At 34.9% G+C, this 24,709-nt stretch overlaps 1 protein-coding gene across 4 annotated transcripts in view; it reads right to left on the bottom strand.

Moving 5' to 3' along the window:
* CNOT2 (CCR4-NOT transcription complex subunit 2) overlaps window positions 1–24,709 on the bottom strand; it is a 119,032-nt gene that overhangs the window by 71,427 nt on the left and 22,896 nt on the right. The window contains exon 1 of one of the 4 annotated variants that reach the window (XM_044915369.1): window positions 22,225–22,482. The exons of the other annotated variants lie outside the window; for them this stretch is intronic. The gene's annotated coding sequence lies outside the window, so the exon portion shown is untranslated. Of the gene's footprint in view, window positions 1–22,224; window positions 22,483–24,709 lie in introns of those variants that run through there. 4 annotated transcript variants of the gene reach the window in all.

Raw genomic sequence — 24,709 nt, forward strand, 5'->3', positions numbered from 1 at the left:
AATATATGAACAGTAGCAAAAATATCCAATATGATACATAGAAAACAAAAAGTAATTTTTATATATCATAACTGATCCTCCTCTTAACCATCTAAGGAGGGCTACAGTGGCAGATACTTTGAGAAATTATTAAATATAAAAAACTTCCCTCCTACTTCCACTCTCCCCCATTAAAACTGTCCGCCAGACCTCACACACTAGGAAGACACTTTACGGTGAATAAAAAAATGGACAGAAAAATTCAGCCCTCAATGGACGTATTTTTTCTTTTAAATATTCTCCTCTTAGTCTCAGAAATTTCCAATTAATTTAGATTCAGTCATGTAATTTCAAATCATTCTCCTCCAAGTGCTTGTTTATACAGCTGTTATTCATTCAGTTTATGAGGTTTATTCCTATGCCATAAGACTGGAATACATCATATATTCTCAGGATGATAAGTAGATGTGAACTTAATTCAATTTTCTATTAAAATTTACTCCAAGGAAGAGGAGCAACACATGCCAACTTTCTGGATGCCTTTGTCCTTCAATCTGCCAATTTTGTACATGCTCTAATAGAATTTATTTTTTCACATTAAAGCAGAAAAATAATGGAGCTCATTTCCTAACCTGGACAGATAAATAAATCCAAAATGATGAGGCACTGTGCACTTCAGGTACAAAAAAAAAAAAAAAATCATTGAAGCAGAGGTGACAGTCCTTAGAAATGCTAATTCATAAATATAAACTGAAAACAAAAGACCAAAAATGGTATCTACAAAGAATTTGTAAACACTCTTTTCAAGACCAATGTCCCTCATCTAAGTTTTAGTAAAATGTTTACCCTAGTGAAGTAGTAAGTATACCTATTAAACTAATAATAGTTGCTAATCACTAGAAATTATATTCAAATTTACAGCAATTATTTAACATCATGCGAAATTTACTCTGTGAGAGGATAATAAAAGCCTCTAATTTAAATTCATAATAAGTATGAATCTATTTTATTAAAACCAACCAACACACACACACATACACATGGATTATCTCTAAATGTTTTCAAGAAAAATAAATAATTGAAAATTAATATTATTACATTTAAATTTTAAAAAGAATCCACATAATGAAAACCTGTACTGAAAACCTATATTCCATCTCTGGTTTTATATTTGATCACAAACACAAATTTAGTGGGTGCTATATTTTTACTTAATTTTGACCATCTTACAGTGTATATTTGGCTGAAATACTTTAAGATGCCTGGCTCTAAGCCAAAAATGTTAATTATTCATTACCAATTTATATGTACCACTGATATTAAGTATGTCTCTCTCAAAAATAACAGAGACTTTTTAAATCATAAGTATATTTAGTGCCATAAATGTAAGCTTTATCATCTCTCAAGGAATTAGGTTATTCATAAAATAAAATTATCAAGTGAACTGATGTCCAAGAACAGTTAAGTGACACACATTCAGCTCCAACTTAAATTTTAATGACTGTTACAAAATGAGAGTAAAACTATTTTATTATGCATCCCATAAAAAACATTGGCCCCATTTTAATGTTAATGTTTTATAAAATTAATAATTTAAAACACTACTTGCCTTAACTATTAATCTACTCATGGAAACTCTGAATTCAGTGGATAATAATGTAAAGTTTCAGTTTTTTCTTACAGGGTAAAAATGTTTCCCTTATTAAATTAGTTATGTTTAAATTAAAATGCACGCTTTACCTTCAGATTATGCTAGTTTCATCAAAAGATGTTAGAAATCTAAAATCAGGCAAGGTAATTTTCAATGTAATTTAATGTATGTTAGCATAAACTAACTATATAGGTTATAAAAAGACAATTAGGACTTTATATGCTAAATAATACCTTAATTAAAAGTAAAAATTATTATTTAATCTGTAAGCTTACCAGCTAAAAGAAAAGTATTAACTTTGGAACACTATGAATTTTAGTACAAAGGAAAAACTTGTTTTTGTTCATTTGTTTCTCCCTCTTGGGATAACTTCAAGTATTTCATGGCTTAGGGTTTCAGTCGGCAGCCACTATATGCTCTAAGGATTAGATGAATCAATATTCTATATATTGATCAATAACTAAGACTCATCATCTCCTTTTGATAAACAAGGGGAAAAATGAATGAAGGTACTCTGTTTTCTTCTAGGTAACATAAAGAGCTAACATTTGTCACCATTATCTTGTATTAAATAAAAATGTTCAGTAATAGATGGTGTTGATACTCACTAGGAATAAAAGGATGCACAATAGATGAAAGAGAATGTAAGTATATATGTAAGAGTATGTGAAAAGGAACAAGTATGAGAAAACATGCCCTCTAGTTGCCTACATTCACTGAACTTTATACATTGGTTTTCCTACAAAGTCCTAAATATTCAAAAGTCAGAAAAGACAAGTATTTATAAAACTACAGTGAAATTTTCTATAAAGCAGACGCCTTCCAAGATGGAAAAACAGAGACTATATTTATCCTCCTGTGTTAAGTAACTAGAAAATTAAATAAAATATATAAAACAGTGATTTTCAGACAACGGACATCATCTCAGGATCTGTGTCCTGAGACAGAACAGAAAAAAGAACAAATGAAGTAATAAGCCCTACTGCTTGTGGAAGTATGAGGCTAAAACACAGGAGGGGGAAGGCAGAACCCAATCAAAGCCTAATGGTTTCAATGAGTTAAAGGAAAAGAATCCAGAGCTAGGGGAGACACCAAGACAGCTAGAATTTGCAGGGCATATGAAGAGAAGGAAGCTGCAGAGAAAGAGCTTCAAAGATCTGAAGACAATCAGATTGCCCTCAAGGTTTTAGCTGAGTAATTACCTGCGTACACATGTGAAAAAACTATTGAATCTGGAGAAAAAGCCTCTGAAAAGTAGTCAGACCAATCCTCAGAATTCATGTTCCCATCAACTGGAGTAGGACAGTTTTAAGACATGAAGTACTGAATAGAGTTCAGAAGCTAATAAATGCATGAACAATGAAACCGAATAAGCTTTAGACTAAGGATGCTCTGGACCAGCAGTAACAAAGTTAAAACAAGCCTCAAGAGGATGAAGCTACTTCTCTCTCTCTTTTCTTTTTTTTTAAGATTTATTTATCTGAGATAGAGGGAGAGAGGGAGCAAAAGGGGGGGGGGGGGGGCAGAAGAAGAGGGAGAAACAGACTCCCCGCTGAGCAGAGAGCCTGATGCAGGACTCGATCCCAGGACCCTGGGATCATGACCTGAGCTGAAGGCAGACGCTTAACTGAGCCACCCAGGTGCCCCAGATGAAGCAACTTCTAAGTGCCATAACTGTAACCCAAAACAAAAGCCAACAATACTTAAAATAATACAACACCCTCCCATCATTAAATAATATAAAATTAAATGTCTGGCATCCAATCAAAAATTATTAGTCATGATAGAAGCAGGAAATACACCCCCAAACAAGGTGAATTATAATAAGCGGAAAGACCAGCAATGATACAGGCGATAGAATTAGTAGACAAGGAGATTAAAACAGATACTGTAAATATATCCCATACATTCAAGAAGATAAAGAAAACTATGAATATGGTAACAGAAATGCAAGGGCATGGAAAAGACCTAAGTTAGCAACACAGAGGAATTTATGGTGACCGAAAAGTTCTGTATCTTGCTTGTGGTGGTGGTTATAGGACTCTACACGTTTGCTAAAATACCACCAGAATGATAAAGACATACCAAAAAAAGTAAGAGCTTGCAAAAACTGGTGAAATCTAAGTTTGACTTGTAATCTAGTTATACTGTGTCAATTTCTGGTTTCGATAATGCACTACATAGTTATGTAAGATGACATCATTGGAAGAAGATAGGTGATGGGCATATGGAACTTCTCTGTGCTATTTTTGCATCTTCTTATGAGTTTATAATTACTTGAAAGTTAAAAAGATTTTTTTAAAAGGCTCAAACTGATCTTCTAGAAATAAAAATTCAATATCTGTAATTAAACATGCACTGGGTAAGATTAACAGCAGTCTTTTCTAAACTTTAAAGAAAAGTTTAATGAACTGAAAACACAGCTAGCAATAAAAAAAAAAAATCCAAAATTAAACACAGTGAGAATAAAAGGAACTGTGGGACAATGAAATGAGGGACAAGAGCAAGTGAGACAGTGAACTATTGGGCAATATTAAGTAGCCTAATATTAACGTAACTAGTGCCCCAGAAAGAAAGAGCAGGAAGGATAGAAAACAATGGCCACATTTTTCCTAAATCTGATGAAAACTATACTCATAAAGAACTTCAACAACCTCCAGAGAGAACACCACCACCAAAACCCTCATAATTTTAAAGTCAAGTTGCTGAAAAACAGTTAAAGAGAAGTCTTAAAGCAGACAGAAGAGAGAAAAAAAGTACATACACAGAGAAAAACAACACAGAAATGACAGCAGACTTCTCATCAGAAACAATGCAAAGCAGGGGAGAGTGGATCAACATTTTTAAACTACAGAAAGAAAAATATCTATCAACTAAGAATTCTAAATCCAGGGGTGTCTGGGTGGCTCAGTAGGTTAAGCATCTACCTTCAGCCTTCATCTGCCTTAACCATCCTGGGATCCCAGGGTCCTGGGATCGAGCCGCGCGTCGGGATCCCTGCTCAGCAGGGAATCTGCTTCTCCCCCTGGCTTGTGCTCTCTCTCAAATAAACAAACTCTTTAAAAAAAAAAAAAAGAACTCTAAATCCAGCTAAAATACTTTAAAAAATGAAGACAAATACAGCCACTTTGGAAGAGTTTGGCAGTTTCTTATAAAGTTAAACATAAGACTTACCACACAACCCAGCAACTGTGCCCCTGGATATTTACCAAACTGAACTAAAAACTTAACGTTCATATGAAAACCTGTTCATGAATATTTGTACCAATGGAGATGTCCTTTCAACAGATGAATGAACAAAATGGTATATCTATACAATAAAATTCCACTCAACAATAAAAAAGAACAAGCTATTAATTCATGCAATACAAATTTTAAATGTATTTTGCTAAACAAAAAGGCTGGTATATTACTTTTTCAATTCATATGACATTCTGGAAAGGCAAAACTACAGGGACAGAAAATATATCAGTGGTTGGCAGCAGATTGGAAAGGGGTGGGAGAAGCGACTGACTACAAAGGCAGACACACGGGGAAACTTCTAAAGAGAAGGAACTATTCCATATAGCACTGACGTGGTAGATAGTTAACGCTATCCAAGTGTTAAAATCCACAGAACTTCACAACATAAAGAATGAACTTGAATGTGTGCAAATTTTAAAAATCAACCAGGAGGTTAGAAATGCAGACCTCAAAAAAGATTAATGGTATCATAAATATATGATACAAACACACTGAAGGGGGTATGGGAAATGTGTTAACCTAAGTAACTTTAGAGAATGATGTTTTGACCACTAACTGTAAGAGGGAAAAAGAAAACTCTACATAGTGTATTCTAGTTGGTAAAGTGATTCATCATAGTTAATAATTTTGAAACTGCTATGCATGTACACTGGAGATAAACATGAAGTAAAATAGTGGTTGGTGGGAACCAGATTTCTCACTATCAGAATAAACTATGCAGCACTGGGTTAGAGTCAGAAACATCTCTATTGGTATCAGTCTGTTCTCAATTATAAAACACTTTAAATAAAGTAACTGTTCAGAACATTACAGAATAGATCATCTCGCTGGTATATGTCACTTGAAAATAGATTAAAAATTGATAAAATGCTAGGTGATTAACAAATATGTCAAAATTATATTTTAAAAGATAAGCTTGATAAAAGGGTTTTTAAAGGATTTAACAATGTAGGGCGCCTGAGTGGCTCAGTTGGTTAAGCGACTGCCTTCGGCTCAGGTCATGATCCTGGAGTCCCGGGATCGAGTCCCACATCAGACACCCTGCTCAGCGGGGAGTCTGCTTCTCCCTCTGACCCTCCTCCCTCTCCTGCTCTCTGTCTCTCATTCTCTCTCTCACAAATAAATAAATAAAATCTTTAAAAAAAATAAATAAAAGATTTAACAATGTAAACAAAACTTATTTTTTTAAAAGGCTCCAAATTTTATTGAATATTTGCAACTAAGTTATCTCTAATCTTTTTAACAGACTGGTCATAGAATTAAATGTCAGGAATGCACAGTACTCTGTGTAACACATGTATCACTAATGTCTACTCATGTGCAAAAATTTCTCTCAAACTCAAGATACTTTTAGAATTATTGAATACACCAGTATAAATGGAAAAGGATAAACATTTTACACCTCCCTTCTCTGTGCTCTAAACCCTTAAAATAGATTTAGTCATGCTATCAGCTTAAAATCTGACAAGAAAATATAAATCAAATCTTAATATGAGAAAAAAAACAAACAAGTAGGCTATTCATTCTAGGTGTTTCCCTAAATCAGAGCCTAATAAAAATAAAGCATGTAATATCTAGAATAAATGATAACTGACTCCAATTTTTCTTTCTGAAAAAAATTTCTCAAAACAAGGAATCAGTGATCATGAGTAAAATCCCTAGAATATACTTGATTGAAGACTGAAAATAGTTATTAGCTTTATTCTCTGTTCCATTAAATTTTAGATGTGACATCATCACATAAAAATGTATACCTTGAATGGAGCAAGAAACAGAAAATCTGAATTCTAAGATTAGGTTATCAATTTCTCCTCTCTGGCTGCAGTTTCCTAAGGAGTTCGGAACTGTATCTAAAACATCTGTAACCTGGCAGTCTTAACCAACTCAACTTTTAAACTACAATGTGAATTTGGTCAGGTTAAGACGGTTGAACCAGTTGGACAGGCTTTATTACTTTTTTTTAAAGGGGACACCATATTCCAAGTTGACAATTAAAACAGACTACCAGATGGGACCAATTTCACTGGAGTTCAATAAAAGCTGAAGAAAGCGCACTTAGCCATTATCTTGAAAATATTAGGGTTTCTCAAATTCCAGAATTACGTAAAGAAACTTCTTGTAAATAGGAAGACCGTAGTTATGTTATGAATTTATTTTCTGAACTAATTTTTGGTTCAATCACATGGATAAATGTTTTTAATATTCTGAGTTCATGATTTGTGGTACATACAAGAAACGTGGACAGATGAAACAGAAATAAGTAAAACTCAGGAATTGCAGTTTCATACCAAACTAAGTCTGGGAAAATTGCCACATTAACTAAAAATGGTTTATCTGAATGTTTTAATAATACAGGTTTCATGGGTTTATAATTATCACGTAAAATGAAAAGTTGCCTATATTTACAAAGAAAAATAAAAGTAAATTGACAGTATTCTCGAAATCAATTTACTCTCTGGTTGTCATACTTTCATATTTTGTAACTTAATTTGGTGTGTCTTCTATTTTCTGTAGTGGTAGCCTTCCCGATGCACTACTTCTAAAATTCTGTGTAGGTCTCTCACATATATGCCAAGGAGGATTCTGGCCACCAGATACATAGAATTTACTATGAGTAGAAAAATTAGTAAATCATCTAAAACACCCAGCATCTCAAAACAGAAATTTTCTACTACCAAGTCTTAAAAGTCCCAAATAAAATGAAATACAATAAAGACAGTCCCATTGAATTTAAATGACAAAAGTTCTTAATTTTTGAACCACAAGCTTGGGAATCAAAGGCTCCTAATTTATTTTAGGCTTAAATGAAATTAAAGTTCAAACTTAAGACAATCAAGGGCCTTCTAATCTTCCTGCTACCTGAAAACTTACATATGTTTACACAAATTGTTTAACCTCTGATTTCATTTCCTCACAGGAAGATAAGATCTACACAATCTAGCTCATGACTATGATCAAATTTGTAAACCAGATTTATGATACATAAAACTTCATTTAAGTAACTGCTGTTTGAATTAATTGACCAATCAAATGTGTAAATGGCCAAATTATTAGTACTTACTAATTTTCTGCCAGTTTAGAGCTAAAGAAAGGATTAAAATTAATGAATGTTTTAAATCTTTCATTACAATTAGCTAAAAATCCACAAAGGTTCCCAAGGATTGAAGTAGCTATTGCCAAAGCAGTGCCTCTAAAATAAGACCCAAGTCATATCAGCTTCACAATCTACTGTGTTGAATTAACAGAACTCGAGTGTCCATTCCAAAGGAACTTGCTAAAGTTACAATCTATAATTAAAACTCCTTAAAATATATAACAAGTCCCTTGTTACTCTGCCTCATAGAATGGTTGTAAGGTCATTAAGTATTGATTTCATATCAGCAATTAAAAATACCACATGTGAACCAGAAATCTGAAAAATGCAACTCTACTATATGAAAAATTTGTATAGGTAATACTTATTTTTTCTCATAATAATTTATACAAGCTGTTGATTCTAGTGATAACATGATTATCAAAACTGACTAGTTCATATTCACTGCTTAGACCTCCCAAACTCATAGCAACTGATTAGGCTTACCAAATTATCTCTGAAAAAAATGATAATGAAGTGATAAAGGAAAACCATGCGGCTTCTTATAAAAAGTAATTAAAAAGTTGCTCTTCAGGGGCACTTGGGTGGTGCAGTCGGTTGAACAGCCAGCTCTTGATTTCATCTCAGGGTCCTAGGATACAGCCCCACGTTGGGCTTGTCACTCAGCTCAGAGTCTGCTTGAGATTCTCTCTCCCTCTGCCCTCTGCCCCTCCGCCCCTGAGCATGCACACGTGCAGTCTTTCTCTCTCTCAAATATTATTTTTTATTTTTTTTATTTATTTATTTTTTTAAAATATTTTATTTATTTATTCATGAGAGAGAGAGAGAGGCAGAGGGAGGAGCAGGCTCCCAAGGAGCAGGGAGCCCGATGCGGAACTCGATCCCAGGACCCCGAGATCACGACCTGAGCCGAAGGCAGACGCTCAACAATCTGAGCCACCCAGGCGCCCCAAATATTATTTTTTAAAAAGTTGTTCTTGAATAGATCTAACAAATCAATCATATATTTTTAACTCTCAAAACTATTTTTCCAGTTTTCATAACAGAGAAGTAAAGCTTAAGTAAAAGAGCAGAAAATTATAACTGCCCATTTACAAAATAGTCAGTGAACACTAACTACATGAACACTTCCCAAACCCCTCAAAGTTTAGTTTTTATACAAAAGAGGCAAATTGTACACAGTTTTTTGTTTGACGGGCAAGGGAATGGCCAAGGTACTCTGCAGAGACCTGGTACATGACTATCTAGGGCACTAACAGAGAGGAAGAGAAATGGGCATATTTATAGAGGAAGAAATAGGCTAAAGGATTTATACTGTTTTTTATCACAGGATGCAAATAAAATCACCTAGAGATTTTAAAAAAAAATACTGATGTCTCCCCTTGCCCCTACTTTCATTAATTGGACAAGGATGGAACCTGGTCATTAGGTGCTTTTTAAAGTACTCCAGATGATTCTAATGTACAGCCAAGGTTAAGGCTATTAGGGGTAAGACTGTACAGGGAAAGTGAAATTCAAAAGTTTTCATCTCAGTATAAGTACTGACCAAAAACAAACACTATAAATTAAAGGTAGTTTAAGAGCATTGTTCATTTCCTTTGCATGCCAAGGTGCCCTTTCCTTGCCTCTTATTCCTACCTCTGAGAAATAATGGTAAGCCTTAAACATTAATTTTTAAAATGTTTTTAAAAGATTTCTTTGGCTGAAATACACTCATTATTAAGTTCAGAAGTGGCTAATACAGGAAAGTATATGCAAACATTACAATAAAACTTGTTAGAAGAAATTCCTAACACAGTATAGGTTTCCCTCCTCACTGTCTGAAAGTTTGCATTATGCCGCTTCGCTTTTACAAAAGACCTATATCAGTATCTGCTTTTGCTAACTGAAAGAAATCCAAAGAGGATTTTCATTTCTAGGAAAAGGTAATTGTTTCTTTGCTTTATGTTGTTTCGCTTAGGTAAGGTTTCGTAGGAATGCTCTACTTTCAGATAGCAGGGGAAACCGGTACTGAGGCTTTATTTTTATTTGTTTTTTTTAGATTTTATCTATTTATTTGAGAGACAGAGAGAGCACAAGTGGGGGGAGGGGCAAAGGAACAAGAGGAACTGCTGAGCAGGAGGGTGGACTCAGGGCTCCATCCCAAGACCCTGAGATCATGACCTGAGCCGAAGTCAGACGCTTAACCAACTGAGCCACCCAGGCATCCCTGTACTTAGGTTTTAAAAATATGTCCACAATCTTAACATTCCTTCCTAGAAATGTAATATTACCTATCACTTGCCAAGTATTAGGCACTGCACACTAAATACCTTATCTGTGTAATTTCCTTCAATCCTCAGAATAATTCAGTAAGGTAAACATTATCATCCCTTTTGTACAGATGAGAAAACAAACAGAATAAGGTCAAGAACTAGTAGTAAGTTAACTAGAAGTAACAAGGCCAGAATTTGAGTTCATACCCACCTGACTTGAATCCAAGTCTTAACCACTATGCTTTACTACTTCTCATATATATTTTTTCATGAAAAATTATTCTGCATGAAACCATCTCAAGAAATTCTAGCTGTCAAATAATACTTCTCCTCAAAAGTCTCATTCTTCTGCTACAATGAAGAAATTAGCAATGGGGAGGAAAAGTAACAGAAATTACTCAGCTGGAAATCCAAAGTTCAGAAAGACCATGATCAGGAAGTACCCATAATACCATTTCAGACACAACTTCAGAAGCTAAGCAGAGAAAAAACAGACACTAACGCTAAACTCTTTTGTTTAATTTTAAGGCTGGCAGATTATTCTCGTCAACCGAGGTCTTGCTGTCTGTCTCAGCCACAGAAATGAATAAATTCAACGTATCTTTTATCTTTACACAATTCTTCATGAAGAATTCATAAATTCCTTTAGAAATCCACTTTCTACATCTCTATCACCACCACCATAGTTCAAGCCACAATTATTTCTTGCCTAATTGGTCTCCCTCTATTGTTTCCTCTAAGAACCATCTACCAACCAATCTGGTCTAGGTATCAGGACATTTTGCTATCTAGGAGTCAGATGAGACAAAACAAGCAAAGGAAATGGAGGCGCAGCAGTGAGGGAGATGAAAACCAAGGAGGGTATGTAAATATGTTCAAAGTCTACTGGGAAAAGTGGTCCAAGGAAGAGCATAACAAATTGTTTCAAACACGGCTGATTAAATGTGTGTGTGTGTATACACACACACACACACACATATACACATATATAAAGATGGAAATTAATCTTTGGATTTAACAGCATGAAAGTCAATGGGTAATCCTCACAAGAATAATTTTGTTGGAATGGTGGAAATAAAAGCACTGAATGGATCGGATTCATAAAATAATAGAAAGAAAAAAAACTGGAAACAAAATCTAGACATCCTTTTCAAGGAATTTTGCCATAAAAGTGAGGAGGAAATGGAAAATAGCTGAAGGAAAATGTGGAGGCGAGAGAATCCTTTTATATGATAGGAAAACTTACAGTATAAAGGAGAAAGCTGATGACACAAGATAGAGGGAGTAGTAGAATGAAGAGCAGGTATGGAGGGAATCTGTAAGAGATACTGGCCTTAGATAGGCAAAAGCACATATCATGAGCATGATCAGAGTGAAGATAGTAAATGGATACAGATTCAGGTATGTGGATAGAGCTTTCACTAAGTACAGCATTTCTCATCTGGTTGCTTCTGTTTTCCATTTTCTTTTTTTTTTTTTTTTAAAGATTTTATTTATTTATTTGACAGAGGCACAGCGAGAGAGGGAACACAAGCAGGGGGAGTGGGAGAGGGAGAAGCAGGCTCCCCGCCGAGCAGGGAGCCCGATGCGGGGCTCGATCCCAGGACCCTGAGATCATGACCCGAGCCGAAGGCAGACACTTAAAGACTGAGCCACCCAGGCGCCCCCCATTTTCTTAATAAAATGAGAAATTAAGTCATCAACTCAGAGTGAGGATATAAAAAGTATTAGATATTTAAGGAGGGAGAAAAAGTGTGAAGAGTTCTAAGTGTTCTAAGAAAGTAGGAGAGTGAAGAGATCAGAGGAAATACTGACACAAAGAACTGCCAAGGAGCCCACTTACAGTTGGTATTCATCATTTTGCTCTTCTCCAGCCACATGCAGCTGCAGGGAGCACAGAATTGGTAGGTGGCAGAAGTTGACTAAACCAAAGCTAGTGAGTACAATGAAGCATGAGAAAGAAAGGAGATTAAGGGGATAGGGCAAAAGAGTAATCATAATGATTGGTAAGAAAAGAAGTGAGGATATATCTTACCATTTGCCTACATTCTAGCCATACTGGCTTTCTTTGTGACTCTCAAACACACCAATTCAGTTCTCATCTTAGGGCCTTTACTTTTGTTGCTCCTTTTCAATGATCTTCCCGTAAATTTTCACATGCCAGTTTCTTGACACTCACATCTCTGCTTAACTGTATCTTTCATAAGAGAGTCCTTCCCTGAACATTCACTATCTGAATTTTGTTCTCATGTGTTTACTATGTCCACCCCCTTAGAATATAAGCTCCTTAAACAGAGAAACCCTATTTTGCTTACCATTTAAATACCTAAAATGGTGTCACATAATAGATACACTTTATTGAATGAGCCACAAAAATATGCCAAATCCTGGGGCACCTGGGTGGCTCAGTCATTAAGCGTCTGCCTTCAGCTCGGGTCATGATCCCAGAGTCCTGGGATCGAGCCCCACGTCGGGCTCCCTGCTCCGCGGGAAGCCTGCTTCTCCCTCTCCCACTCCCCCTGCTTGTATTCCCTCTCTCGCTGTCTCTGTCAAATAAATAAATAAAAATCTTTAAAAAAAAAAATATGCCAAATCCTTTACTAAGTTTAATATCTAATGGTATTAAAAACACCATTTTCCTTAAAAGGACTGCAGTAAAAGCATCTTGTCTGGTAAGAACAAGATCAGTAATCACAGGTTAATTTTAAAGTTGGCTGCCACAAATATCACCCCAAAAAATACATACTTTGCAAATATAATGCACATTTATTCCCCTTGATATTTTAATGCAGGACTAGGCCTTTTCTTTAAGTTTAGGATTACTAATTAAGTTATCACATGATCTTTTTGTATAAACCACATCTATAATGCATGTCTTAAGATTTCCAGTTTTGGGGCTCCTGGGTGGCTCAGTCGTTAACTGTCCGCCTTCAGCTCAGGTCATGATCCCAGGGTCCTGGGATCGAGCCCCACACCGGGCTCTCTGCTCAGTGGGAAGCCTGCTTCTCCCTCTCCCACTCCCCTCTGCTTGTGTTCCCTCTCTCTTCAAATAAATAAAATCTTAAAAAAAAAAAAAATTCCAGTGTTAATCTAGTTTGAAGTTGAACAAGATCTTAGAGATACTTAAGTAACAATCTTTCTGAATTTTTATAAATATTTTCTATTTTTTTTGGTAACTGTCTCACTATATAGCACTACTAGTTGACTGCATTAACAGTCCTTCTCACTTGTGAATGCTACGGTTGTTCACATGTTCAACCTTTTCCATGTGTGTTGGGTAAAAATACTGATTAGTCTAAGCCAATATGATAATGATACCCGCTTCTCAGTAAATGATTTATGGAAGGGTATTTGAACCAATTCTGGCCACTGAAACATCTGAAGGGAAATCTAATGGTAGGATGTTAAGAAAGGGGGAGAAAACAGTCTTTCCCCCTGAATGTTGTCATATCAGAATACCCCATCTAGAACTACTTACTGAAGTCATCTTGTAACCATGATGAGAGTTAGCTCAAGGAGAGTAAGATATTCTAACTGGAAACAGAAAGAAAGATATTGGCCCTGGTGTTAATCATGTAGCTGCTGCATTAACCAATAAAAAACTAACATTCCTCCAAATATCTGAAAAAATTAATTTTCTTTACTGTTTAGTTGAACCAAAAGCTTCCTAAACCTTTAGGCTTCTCTAAACCTAATCCATTAATAATTTTTAAAGCACTTTTTGTAAAGTCTTTCCAAAGCATCCACCTTGTTGTTTATTAAAACAATTCTTTCTACACTTCTATTTCATTAGCTTAGTTCATATTTAGACTACAAATTATATTAACACAGCCATAAAAACTGATTCTTAGGCATATAACTAACCTGACAGGAGATAGATACAAGAGTAAGCTAGAGTAGTTCACTAGCTGTTAAGTGCTCAGAATACTATGGACTATAGGAATTTGAAGCAATGGTTTAAAAGAGCATGCCAGTTAAGTGGAAGTTTGTTAAGAACATCAGTCACAAACACATTTCTGTATATAATAGATTCGATATATAACAAATAAATATTGTCTTTGAGGGGAAAATAGCTTAAAAACCCTATAAAAACTTAGGACATATGTTTCCAGGAGAGAAACTAAAATTAGAGAAAACCTAGAGCCAAAGAACTAAGAATATGAGCCTATTTAGTCTCAACTCCAGCCAAGCAGCACAGAAATAAAAGAACACAGAATCTATAAAGAACCTTTACCCCAATATGTATTGTTTTACTGCTAATGAATTGAGAATACTGATAAAATTCTGCAATTCAAAATTTTCAGGCAATAAAGACAAAATATATTATTTGTTTTATTTGCTTAAGAGCCAAGTTCATTTTATCATGTGTCATATTAAGGATAACTATAGCAGTTTGCCATTTATAAGGGATATTTGTATCCCCATTTAAGAAATAACTAGATACATTATTTCAAATAGAAATCTATCACTTTGAAACAATTATTCAGTATTAAAACAAAGATCCTTGATACTAATAATAATCATACTCTTCTAACTTCCTTCCAAAAATAATTACTGAGCTCTACCATATGCTAGGTAGTAAACAAACAGTAATAGTATAAGAGAACTCAATGAAAAACAGCAGTAAGAGACACAAAACTAGAGAATTTATTTCTGTAATAAAAACTCCACTTGTAAATATCCTGGGGTCAGAAACCATGTTTCCAAATTATTCTCCATTGAGTTATAATGCAATGAGTAACACAAAGTTACAAATGTCAGTAATAGTCACATCTTAATGATAACATTCCTTCACTAAGAAATGTACTTAATATATATTAAACATAATTTAAAGTTTACCTAACATAATAAACAATAACTTAAATGTCTTGGTGGCCTGATAGGAGCAGAAGTTCTTAAGCTGGGGGCGCCTGGTGGCTCAGTCGTTAAGCGTCTGCCTTTGGCTCAGGTCATGATCTCAGGGTCCTGGGATCGAGCCCTGCATCAGGCTCCCTGCTCCGCGGGAAGCCTGCTTCTCCCTCTCCCCCTCCCCCTGCTTGTGTTCCCTCTCTCGCTGTGTCTCTCTCTGTCAAATAAATAAATAAAATCTTTAAAAAAAAAAAAAAGTTCTTAAGCTGGATTCTCCAAATCCTCAGTCTGTTGATGAAATGCAGAGGGTGCGTGAACTTGAATTAGAATTTAGTATTTCCTTAATTAAAAATGTAAGCAACAAACTACAGCAGTATTAGTTATACCTGTGACTTTTTTAGACTTTGTTACCATTAGAAACCAGATATTTTCCTATCATTTTAAGTTGCTTCAAATCTCAAATATTCATTTATGCATTACTAGATTAAAAATTGTACACCACTAGACTTTGATATATGCATTACTGAATCTATTTGATATTAAAAACATTCTAATGCATAATTAGATTCCTCATAGGCATATACATTTAATTTTGCATGATTAAGATACTACTTCAGGAAGGGGTCCACATGCATCACCAGAGAGCAAACCCGTTCAAGGCCCAAAAAGGGGTAAGAATGCCTAGATTAGAATATCAGAACACAGATTAGATTGTTTGCAGAGGGTAATGCCAAAGAACTTAAGGACTGAAAAAAGCCTCAGGATCATATTTAATTAAAATTCAGAGAGAGAAATTGTGGGACTTAAGTGCCTTCTTCAAGGTCACACACCCAGCTATTTAGTGACAGGGCCAGAAAAACCAGAATCTAGGTTTTCTGATTCACAAACTAAGACTAAACAAACTTTGATGTGATTGGGATATAAAAGAGCAAGACAGGGCAAAGACAACTCTGCAAATACATGCCAAAAAGTTATTAGAAAAGAAATGAATTACACAGGAAGAAGAGCTAGTTTGAAAAAGAAAATGATTGGTTGAGGTGTTAAAGTGTTTTAAAATATATTCCAGGGGCTTCTGGCCAGCTCAGTCAGAACAGCATGCAACTCTTGATCTTGGGGTTCTAAGTTTGAGCCCCACGTTGGGTATAGAAATGACTTAAAAATAAAATCTTAAATAAAAATAAAAACAAATTCCACAGCATGACATGCCAACACAAATGTTGAAAAAAACAGAAAACAAATAGGTGAGACCCCTTTTGCATACTGAAGGCAAAGAAATGTTCTGAACATCTGAATATTCTAAACATTATTAACATATACTGTCTCTCCCACTTTTCCTGAAACAGGAACTTCTCAGTCTGTTTTCCCACTTTATAGAGAAATGGGTAGAGTGAAAATTTTACTCCCTTCCTGATCTATCAGAATTACAACAGCATACGCACAATAGTAAATATCAAATAACAGCTGGAATCAGTGTCAGAGAAAAGAAAGCAGAAACTGGCAAACGAGGGAGTCTCTGAGCCTCCTAAAGAAGGTAGTTGCTACTGCTCATCTCTAGCTAAATGCTACAAGAAATGTCAACCCAGAATTCTAGATGGAACAAAAGTAGCCTTCAAAAATGAAAATGAAATAATACATTTTCAGCTGAAAGAAAACTAAGATAATTCATCACAAGCAGACCTGCTCTGAAGAAAGGAATTTTATTTAGACAGAGAAACAATGCCAGAATTTCATGAACAACAAAAATGGCAAATATGTGGATATGTATAATAGATGAGGAGTTGGCAAACTCTTTCTGTAAAGGGCCAGCCAGAGAATAAATATTTTAGGCATTGCAGGCCAAACGGTCTCTGTTGTAACTAATCAATTCCGAATTGTAGAGCAAGAAAAACCATAGACAATTCATAAACTAATAGGTGTGGCTGTATTCCAATAAAATTCACACAAGCAGGTGGCAAGCTGGATTTGGCCTGCAGTAACATTTGCCAATCCCTGCAACAGACTATGCTTTTCTTCTTAAATTCTTTAAAGTATGCGAAATAATCGAAAGCAAAATTTACATCACTGTATAAAGAGGTATTTGAACCATGTGGATGTGATCCAACAACTACAACACAGAGGAGGGTGAAGAAAGGAAACTACATGGTGACAAGATTTCTAAATTCTATTTCAAATAGTAAAATATAAATTTTAAGTGCAGGTTAATATATAGCTGATTAACATATATTCAACACCTAACCCCTGGTACCTCTGAATATAACCTTATTTGACATAAAGCCTTTGTAGATGCAATCAAATTTAAAAGAGGTCACACTAGATTTGGGTGGGCCCAAATCTGATGACTGGTATTTCTGCAAAAGGGAGGGAGACATAGAGACATACAGAGAGCAAAAACCCCTCAGTGAAGATGAGGCAGAAATTGGAGTGATACAGTTATAAGCTAAAGAATACCAATGATTGGTGACAACCACCAGAAGCTAGAAGAGGCAACGAAGGATTCTTTCCTAAAGCCTTCAAAAGGAACATGACCCTGCTCATGCCTCCATTTCAAACTTCTAGCCTCCAAAATGAAGACACAATATGAATTCTATCTACTGGAAAAAAACTGAATTCACAGTTAAACCTCCAGGCCCAAATAGTTTCACCAGTGACTTCTACCAAACATTTAAAGAATACCAATTCAAGACAACATTTTCCAGAAAAGAGAACATGATGGATTACTTCCAAAGTCATTTTTATGAGACCAGCATTATATATTGATCTCAAAAGCAAAGAGAATTCAGGAAAAGAAAAACCTTAAAAACGAATATTCCTCCTGAACATAGATGCAGAAATTTCCTACACAAAAATTAGCAAATTAAATTCAACAAAATATCCAAATGTTAATAAAGAATGAACAAATAAAGCTTATTCTGGGAATATACTTGCTCTCCTTTCTTCTCTCAGTTTCTTTAAATAATATGAAATCATATGAAGAAATAATATATTGTTGGGTTTATAAAATATATGCCTGTAACAGGTATAACAACAGCACAAAAAAAGAAGAAAAAATAAAGCTACATAGAAATAATATTTCTACATTTCACTGGAATTAAATTAGTGTTAAGTCTGAAATAGACCCTGATACGGTAAGATGCATATGGTAAACTCTAGTGCAACAACTAAGAAAATACAAAAGAACGTAGTGAAAATATCATTAAAGGAATTAAAAGGTACACTGGGACGGAGGGGGGATACTTGATGCAAAAGAACGCAGTAAGGAGAAATTTAAAAAGCATGAACACATACAAGAAAACAAAGCAAAATGGCAGACACAGGTTACACTACATCAATAATAATATTAAATGTAAGTAAACAATCCAACAAAGGCAGTGTCAGACTAAAACATCAGAACAAAAAAATTACATGCTGTCTACAGAAGACACACTTTACATTTAAAAATGCAAATAAATGGAGGGTCACCTGGGTGACTCAGTCGGTTAAGCATCTGACTCTTGGTTTCAGCTCAAGTCATGATCTCCCCATTGAGAGATCAAGCCCCATGTTCGGACTCCCCACTCAGCAGGGAGTCAGCTTCCCCTCTGCTCCTCCCCCCCCGCTCACCTGCGTGTGTGTGCACTCTCTCTCTCAAATAAATAATTCTTCAAAAAAATTAAAAAATAAAAATGCAAATAAATTGAAAGTAAAAGGGTGGGAAAGATATATCATGAAATGCTTCTACAGCCAATATCAAAGAAATGGCTGCCTATGTTCTTCTAGGACTTTTGTGGTTTCAGATCTCATATTAAGGCCTTTAATACTTTGAGTTTATTTTTGTATATGGTGTAAGAAAGTGTTCAGTTTCTTTCTTTTGCAGACAGCTGTCCAGTTTCCCTAACACATGTGCTGAAGAAACTTGTCTTTTCCCCATTGCATATTCTTGCCTCCCATGTTGTAGATCAATTGAAAATATACGTCTGGGTTTATTTCTGGGCTATTCTGTTCCATTGATCTATGTGTCTATTTTGTGCCAGTATCATACTGTTTTGATTACTACACGTTTGTAGTATGTCTTGAAATCTGGGATTATGATACCTTCAGCTTTGTTGTTCTTTCTCAAGACTGCTTTAGCTATGTGCATCTTTTTTGGTTCCATACAAAAGAATTATTTGTTCTAGTTCTGTGAAAAATGTTAGCATTTTTAGAGATTGCATTAAATCTATAGACTGCTTTGAGTTGTACAAACATTTTAACAATATCAATTCATCCGATCCATGAGTATGAAATATCTTTCCATTTGTTTGTGTCATCTTCAATTTCTTTCACCAATGTTTTTATAGTTTTCAGAATACAAATCATTTACATCTTTGTTCATTCACAGATATTTCATTATTTTTGATGCAACTGTAAATAGGATTGCTTTCATAATTTTTCTTTTTGCTACTTCATTCCCAGTATTAGAATTTCAACAGATTTCTGTATATTAATTTTGTGTCCTGCAACTTCACTGAAATCATTTATCAGTTCTAGCAGTTTTCCGGTGGAGTTTTTAAGGTTTTCCATTTACAATATCATGTCATCTGCAGATAGTTATAGTTTTACTTCTTTCTTACCAATTTAGATGCCTTTTTCTTGTCTGACTGCTGTGGCTAGGACTTTCAGTACTATGTTGAATAAAAGTGGTGAGAGTGAACATCCTCATCTCTATTTCACTTATTTTCGCTCTGATCTTTACAATTTCTTTCCTTCTACTGGCTTTGGGCTTTGTTCTTTTTACAGCTCCCTTAGGTGTAAGATTAGGTTGTTTGAGATTTTTCTAGTTTCTTCAGGTAGGCCTCTATTACTATAATCTTTCCTTAGTATAGCTTTTGCTGCATCCCAAAGAGTTTGGGCCACTTTGTTTTCATTTTCATTTGTCTCCATTTATTTTTTGACCTCCTTTTTGATTTTTTGACTCTTTCATTCTTGAGTAACATGTTACTTAGCTTCCATGTATTTGCATTCTTTCCAGATTTTTTTGTGTGATTGATTTCTAGTTCCATACCACTGTGGCTGGAAAAGATGCATGTTATGATTTCAATCTTATTTAACTCACTGAGACATGTTTTGTGGCCTAACATGATCTATTCTGGAGAATGTTTCCTGTGTACTTGAATGTTTTGGATGGAATGCACTGAATATATCTGTTAGGTCCATCTGGTCTAAGGTGTCACTCAAAGCCACCGTTTTCTTGTTGACTTTCTCTCTGAAATATCTATTCACTGATGTAACTAAAGTGTTAAAAGTCCCCTACTATTATTGTATTACTATCAATTTCTTCCTTTATGTCTCTTAATACTTGCTTTATGTATTTAGGTGCTCCCATGTTGGGTGCACAGATATTTATAACTGTTATATCCTCCTATTCAACCATCCTTTTATCATTATGTAGTGGCCTTTTTTGTCTCTTGTTACCACCTTTGCTTTATAGTCTATTTTGTCTGATTTAAGTATTGCCACCCCAGCTTTCCTTTCACTTCCATTTGCACAGTAAGTGATTTTCCATCACTTTACTTTCAATCTGCACGTGCCTTTAGGTCTGAACTGAGCCTCCTGTAGGCAGCATATGGATGGGTCTTGCTTTTTTAACCACTCAGTCATCCAATGTCTTTTGATTGGAACATTTAGTCCTTTTATATTTAAAGTAATTATTGATAGATACGTACTTACTGCAATGTTGTTACTTGTTTTACAATTGTTTTGTAGCTCTTCTCTGTTCCTTTCTTCTTCTCTTGTTCTCTTTCCTTGTGATTAAAAACATTTTTCTAGATATCTCTCCTCAGGCAAGGAAAATAAAAGCTGAATTATACTATTGGGACTATACCAAAATAAAAAGCTTTCACACAGCAAAGGAAATCAACAAAGCAAAAAGGCAACCCACCAAATGGGAGAAGATATTTGCAAATAATATATCTGGTAAGGGGGTTAATATCCAAAATATGTAAGAAACTTACACAACACCAAAAAACCACAAATAATCTGATTAAAAAATGGAGAGAGAACCTCAATAATCAGTTTTTCCAAAGACATACAGATGGCTAACAGATACATGAAAAGAAGCTCAACATCACCACTCAGAGAATGCAAATCAAAGTAACAATGAGATATCACCTCGCACTTCTCATAATGGTTAAAAGCAAAAACAAAGTAACAACTGTTGGAGAAGATGTGAAAAAGAAATCTCGAGCTCTGTTGGTGGAAATGCAAGTGCAGCCACTGTGGAAAACAATATGAACATTCCTCTGAGTATTAAAAAATTGAATTACCATTTGATCCAGTAATTTCACTACTGAGTATTTACCCAAAGAAAACAAAAACACCAATTCAAAAGGATATACGCACCCCTATGTTTATTGCAGCATTATTTATAATAGTCAAGACAGGGAAGCAACCCAAGTGTCCACTGACAGATGAGTACATAAAGATGTAGTATATATACACAACGAAATATAACTCATCTATAAAAAAGAGCATCTTGCGATACAACAACATGGATGGATCTAGAGGGTGTAATGCTAAGTGAAAGAAGTTAGAGAAAGACAAACACCATATGATTTCACTTGTGGAATTTAAGAAACAAAACAAATGAACAAAGAAAAAAGACAAACAAAAAACAGACTCTTAAATACAGAGAACAAACCAGCGGAGGAACGGGTGAAATAGATAAAAGGGATTAAGAGTACATTTAACTTGATGAGCACTGAATAATGTGTAAGAAAAATGAAAGTTATGTATTTGTGTCTTCAAAAATTTTTAAACTCCTTTTCTATCATTATAGGCCAAGAAAATTTGCAGGGCTTTAAGGGATTTTAAAAAGACTTCTAGTTCATTCTCTTACCACATCTGAGTCTGCAAGAAATGATTCCACAAAAATGACTCTTCATTAAGCTATCATGGAAAAAAATTTTCTAGAGTTCCCCGATTAACCAATCTAGGACAACATCATCACCATCAACAAATTCTTACTTTTATGTATCTGAAAGACAGAGACCCTTTCTTAGTTCAGTGAAAGGAAATATTAATACATTTTACATCTCTAAAGTTACTTTAACTGTATTCATCAGCTATTGCCCAAAACTCAGAGACATAACAAAAGTATTAGTTTCTTGCTTTGGCCATTTGTGGGTTGTGAGACTAACCTCAGATAGGCTGGCATCAAGGTGCTGGGCTGAACTAGGGCTACTCCATTTTCTCTCATTCTTTTCAAATCAGTGGTTTCCTGATGGTCTGGTGGGGGAAAGCAAGAGCACAAAGAACAAGCCCACCTCCACTAATGCACTGAAAGTCTATGCTCACTCTGTGGGTGAACTGTTTTTGTTTTTTGTTTTTAGTTTAAATAAAAGACTTTTTTTTTTGAGAGAGAGAGAGAGAAAGAACGCATACATGCACAGGGTTGCGGCAAGGGCAGAGGGAGAGAAAGAAACTCAAGCAGACTCCCCGCTGTGTATGGAGCCTGATACAGGGCTCGATCTCACAAACCTGAGATCATGACCTGAACCAAAATCAAGAGCTGGACGCTTAACAAGCTGAGCCACCCAGCATCCTGAGACTTATTTTAAATGAAAAAATAAAATAAAGCCTATGCTCGCTTGCAATCCACTAACATTCCTTTGGCCAAAGCAAATCACATGTCCAAACCCAACATCAATGGAGCCAAAAAGTAAACTCCACCTCTCATGGTAGGAACCACAGTCACAAGGCAAAAGGTGTGGAATGGAAGATAAGTGGAAAAATAATGTGATCTATCAACCTATTCTTTTCTTTTTTTAAACTAAAGCAGCAGTCCGTAACCCTCTTAGGAAACTTAGAAGATCCTACAGAATCTGATAAACCTTCTGAACTTGAATGTTGGCTTTTCCACTAACTAGCTGCAAAAATTCTGGGAGATGATATTCATCTTTTTCAGGCCCCAGTTCCTGAATCTGTAGAAGGGGAGAGTAAATAACTTTTTATGACTGTTGGGATAACTAAATGAAAGAGTACACATATAAAGCTTTGCATAATGTGCTTTCAATATTGGGTCATTCAATAGACATTTAAAAAAATCTATTATGAAACAGCAATCACATGAATTCTGGAGTAGCTCAACTAATATCATATAAAATAGACTTAAAAATATTTTTAGAGATAGAGAGAAAATGTTCCTATCATAAATGGGTCAGTCATCAAGAAAATATAATTATAAACATAAGAGCCTAACGGAAACCCAGAATAGATGAAGCAAAAACTGAAAGAACAAAAGAGAAGTAGTCAATTCAAAAACAGTAGATAGGAGACTTTAATACCCCACTTTCAATAACAGATGAAGCAAGATCAACAAGCCAATAAGAGACCTGAATACTAATATAAAAACTAATCTAACAAATACATCTAAAACACCTAGCAACAGCAAAATACGTGTTCCTCTCAAGTACTAATGGAACATTCTCCAGGATAACCATATGCCAAATAGAAAACAAATCTCAATAGATTTAAAAAGACTGAAATTATGCATATAAAATATGTTCTCCAACCAAAATGTAATGACATTAGAAGTAACAAAATGAATCTGGGGAAATTTACAAACGTGGAAATTAAGCAATACTTCTAAATAAACAGTGGGTATAGAATCACAAGGGAAAACTAGAAAATATTTTGGGAAGAATGAAAACAAAAATAAGAGATACCAAAATTTATGGAGTGCAGTGAAAGCAATAAAGGAAAATTTATAGTTGTGATGTAAAACATCTACACTTAAAAAGATGTTAAATCAATAACCTACTTTAACAAACTTTTTAAAAAAAATTTTGTTTATTTATTTGAGAGAGACAGAGAGAGAAACAGAGAGAGAGAGAGCATAAGCAGGGAGACAAGGGAGAAGCAGGCTCCCCACTGAGCAGGGATCCCAATGCGGGGCTCAATCCCAGGACTCTGAGATCATGACCTAAGCCGAAGCTTAACCAACTGAGCAACCCAGGCACCCCAACTTTAACAAATTTTTAGAAAACAAACTAAACCAAAAGCAAACAAAAGAAAGAAAATAATACAGATGGGTTCAGAAATAAGTGAAATACAGAAAAGACAAAAGAGAAAAAAAAAATTGAAAAGAACCAAAGTTGATTTTCTAAAAAGATAAACAAAATTGACAAACTTTGAGCTAAACTGACCAAGAAAATGACTCAAAATACTAAAATCAGGAATGAAAAAGGCACAATACAAACCTTACAGATAGAGAAAGGATAGTAAAGGAATAATACAAACTGTGTGCTAACAAATAACTAGATGAAATGGCCATATTCCTAGAAAGTCACAAACAACCAAAACTGTCTCAAAAAACAAACAATCCAAACAGACCTATAACAACTGAAGAGACTGAATTGGTAATTGTAAAACTTCCCACAGAAAAAGAAAATAATAATAATAAAATAAAATAAAATAAATAAAACTTCCCATAGAGAAAACCCCAGGTGCAGTGGCTTCATTGGTAATTTCTATACCAAACATTTAAAGAAAAACTAATAATGCTTCACAAAATCTTCCAAAGCATAAAATGAAAACACCTGAAAGACTTCCCAATTCATCCTATAAGGCTATTATTTATCCTGGTTAACACCAAAGACATCACAAGAAATGAAAACTACACAT

This window comes from Neomonachus schauinslandi, chromosome 5, assembly GCF_002201575.2.
Source record: "Neomonachus schauinslandi chromosome 5, ASM220157v2, whole genome shotgun sequence".
Lineage (NCBI taxonomy): Eukaryota > Metazoa > Chordata > Mammalia > Carnivora > Phocidae > Neomonachus > Neomonachus schauinslandi.